At 46.3% G+C, this 4,244-nt stretch overlaps 1 pseudogene; it reads right to left on the reverse strand.

Moving 5' to 3' along the window:
• Positions 1-3,657: 3,657 nt before the first annotated feature.
• Positions 3,658-3,775, reverse strand: LOC124709314 (annotated as a pseudogene).
• Between the last annotated feature and the right edge of the window lie 469 nt (positions 3,776-4,244).

Consider the following 4,244-nt stretch of genomic DNA (forward strand, 5'->3'; position numbering starts at 1 on the left):
ATGGTAAATCTTTGGTTCTCACGAAATGCATCGTCAACTTTCTTGACAAAATGATTACTCACAAGGCCTAACACTCCTCTCTTCAGCATGAATACCTATTCTACTACTTTAAAAAAAATTAAAAAATTGGACCAATTGCCGCACAACGCCTTGATTCATAACGTTTGGACCGTATACAGTAAAAAGATGACGATGAATGTCTGCTGCTGGTACGTTTTGTGCCGAAAGAAATGTTATTACTGCTCGGAATTCGCATTTCGCGCTCAGGTTCTGAGGTTCTAGCTGACGAATTCGCGAAGAAACGAGAATCAGAGAACAAGAAGATGTCACAATGACTGCGATCCGGGCACAAACCAGACGTCACGCTAGAATGTCGGTTGCTTTCCCAACCACCCTCGTAGTTAGTTAGCTATGTATTTCACTTTTTCTGTGTCAAAGTGGGATTCACTAGAGGGTAGTGCAGATCATTTTCCTTATAGTATTGTATTTTTTTGCATCTCTAAGTCTCTCATACAACAATAAACAGTAGACGACAAATCAGGTCAGTGATTATACATTATGTGATCAAAAGTATCCGCATACCTGGCTGAAAATGACTTACAAGATCGTGGCGCCCTCCATCGGTAACGCTGGAATTCAGTATGTTGTTGGCCTACCCTTAACCTTGATGAAATCCACTCTCGCAGGCATACGTTCAGTCAGGTGCTGGAAGGTTCCTTGAGGGATGGCAGCCCATTCTTCACGGAGAGCTGCACTGCGGAGAGGTATCGATGTCGGTCGGAGAGGCCTGCACGAAGTCGGCGTTGCAAAACATCCCAGAGGTGTTCTATAGGATTCAGGTCACGACTCTGTGCAGGCTAGTCTGTTACAGGGATGTTATTGTCGTGTAACTACTCCGCCACAGGCCGTGCATTATAAACGGATGCTCAATTGTGTTAAAAGATGCAATCGCCATCCCCGAATTGCTCTTTAAAAGTGGGAAGCAAGAAGGTTCGCCGGCCGGAGTGGCCGAGCAGTTCTAGGCGCTGCGGTCTGGAACCGCGTGACCGCTACGGTCGTAGGTTCTAATCCTGCCTCGGACGTGGATGTGTCTGATGTCCTTAGGTTAGTTAGGTTTAAGTAGTTCTAAGTTCTAGGGGACTGATGACCTCAGAAGTTAAGTCCCATAGTGGTCAGAGCCATTTGAACCAAGAAGGTTCTTAAAACATCAATGTAGGACTGTGCTGTGATAGTGCCACGCAAAACAACAAGTCCCCTGCATGAAAAACACCACCACACCATAACACCACCGCCACAGTTGGCACTACACACGCTGGCAGATGACGTTCACCAGGCATTCGCCGTACCCATACACTGCCATCGAATCACCACGTTGTGTACCGTGATTCGCCACTTCACACAACGTTTTTCCACTGTTCAATCGTCCAATGTTTGCGCTCCTTACACCAAGCGAGGCGCCGTTTGGCTTTTACCTGCGTGATGTGTGGCTTATGAGCAGCCGCTCGACCATGAAATCCAAGTTTTATCACCTCCCACCTAACTGTCACAGTACTTGCAGTGGATCCTGATGCAGTTTGGAATTCCTGGTCTGGATAGATGTCTGCCTATTACACATTACGACCCTCTTCAACTGTCGACGGTCTCTTGTCAGTCAGCAGATGAGGTCAACCTGTACGCTTTTGTGCTGTACGTATCCTTTCACGTTTCTACTTCACTATCACATCGGAAACAGTGGACCTAGGGATGTCTAGGAGTGTGGAAATCTCCCGTGCAGACGTACGGCACAAGTGACACCCAATCACCTGACCACGTTCGAAGTCCGTGATTTCCACGGAGCGCCCCATTCTGCTCTCTCACGATGTCTGATGACTAATGGGGTCGCTGATATGGAGTACCTGGCAGTAGGTGGTAGCAGAATGCACCTAATATGAAAAACGTATGTTTTTGCGGGTGTGCGGAATCTTTTGATCACATAGTGCATATTCTGTGAGGCTGTGGTTAATATTCATAAGCGCTTAAGCAGGTGCCATCAACACATATGTGTGTGAACCCCACACGTAATTATAATTACATTCTTTTCTGCAATAAATACTTTTTTCCTGAAGTGAGGAGTTAACCCTTGAACATCTCCAAGGGCACTTGGTGCAGGAATTGCCAGATGACACAAAACATAAACAATTTTTGAAAAACCCCCAAGTGTGACGATGTGAAATCCTACCGGTATGATGGAACTGCCCAGACCTCGTCACGAACCCCTTAACACCCGATGTTAAATTTTAACTGCCCGGCGGAATCGCTATCTCAGAAACGACCCTAACATGGAATCCTAAGGTACTGTAATGTCGTACTCAATCACTATTTTCTGTCAACCGAAAAATAATAATAATAATCAATTTATGGTAACTATATGTCGCTTCAAATAAATATTAATAAAATTAAACAAATGTTATATTATATTAATGTTCATGACGTTGCATAAGACTCGTTGATATTATCCGAAAAAGTGATTGCAACAAAGGTATAAAGCAGCTGGGAGGAGTACTGCAGTGTCCCTGCTGCTCATTCAATCATTAATACGTATGCAACACACCAAATGTTTTAGTTACTCTAGCGGTTGGAGTGGTTAATTGAATAATAAATGAAAGCGATACTATCACTGGAACCGGGATTAACGGTTCTGTGGCAAGAGTACGTCCTCTTTGTAAACATCAGCGCCCACTTATCGCCGGTGCTAAGCATACTCAACAATCTGCTGTGGCGGTAAGTCAGCCTTGCGTCGTCGCATATGAAGAACCAGAATCTCGCTCGTCAGTATTCGAACACAGTGAAGTCCGATCCCCCTCCCGATCTCAGAGTCCCCGACGTCTAAAACCAGCGACCTTCCTCCTTCAACATCCGAACCAAGAGTGTTCATCTTCACGTGTCCCTCCCCCCGACTCTGCTGTTTTCGTTGCTCCGGCCGCAATCGCCAATCAGGAAAAATGTTACTGTTTTCCGCCAATAGCGTGAAAACTGCCACTTTTAATAAATTCCTACCACAGAATGTCTCCAGACACGGGCCCACCATCTTTCTCCCTAGTTTGCTCTAGAAATTCCAGTCTGATGTCAGTAGGTCATGGGTGAATCAGAGTGTTGTTTATACACTTCTGAAATTCCGGGAGCAGCCCCGAATCCTCCCGCGGTCAGAAGAATGGTACCGAATCCTCCCAAGCCCGCAAGGGTCTGAAAAACGATGGGACCGAATCCTCCTGTTTGAAGCAGGTAGCAGTTCTAAACGTTGTGAATACTCCAAGCAGGCAAAGGAGAGCATGTGAAGTTGCAGTACAAGACGTAAACATTTTTCACATGTATTGTATGTTTAAAAATTTTATCTTTTATCTTATTTAGATATTTATTTTTAGAAACTGGGATCATTTACAGCCTAGATTTCTTCATAATTAATTTATTAAAATAAAAGCACTCCGTCTTCAGGCCACAAGTGGCCCATGGGACCATCCGACCGCCGTGTCATCCTCAGATGAGGATGCGGTTAGGAGGGGCGTGTGGTCAGCACAGCGCTCTCCCGATCGTAATGATGGTTTTCTTTGACCGGGGCCGCTACTATTCGGTCGAGTAGCTCCTCAGTTGGCATCACGAGGCTGAGTGCACCCCGGAAAATGGCAACAGTGCATGGCGGCCTGGATGGTCACCCATCCAAGTGCCGGCCACGCCCGACAGCGCTTAACTTCGGTAATCTGACGGGAACCGGTGTATCCACTGCGGCAAGGCCGTTGCCAATTTACTAAAATAGCAAATCATGATTTCGCAACACATATTCTATCTCAGTGTTCATTTTATGAATTGTGGTTACATTTCCAGCAAATCTATACATACAACAAATTGAGAAGTGTCCGATGTCTGAATATAGGAGATGGTTAAGAAAACTTCATTTGAATGCTCCAAAGAAGCGCAATGGGCAACGGCCTTGCGGCAGTGGATACATCGGTTCCCGTCAGATTACCGAAGTTAAGCGCTGTCGGGCGTGGCTGGCACTTGGATGGGTGACCATCCTGGTCGTCATGCGCTGATGCCATTTTTCGGGGTGCACTCAGCCTCGTGATACCAACTGAGGAGCTACTCGACCGATTAGTAGCGGCTCTGGTCAAAGAAAACCACCATAACGACTGGGAGAGCGGTGTGCTGACCACACACCCCTCCTATCCGCATCCTCATTGAGGATGACACGGCGGTCGGATGGTCCCTAT

The sequence above is a fragment of the Schistocerca piceifrons genome, chromosome 7 (genome assembly GCF_021461385.2).
Source record: "Schistocerca piceifrons isolate TAMUIC-IGC-003096 chromosome 7, iqSchPice1.1, whole genome shotgun sequence".
NCBI classification, from domain to species: Eukaryota; Metazoa; Arthropoda; class Insecta; order Orthoptera; family Acrididae; genus Schistocerca; species Schistocerca piceifrons.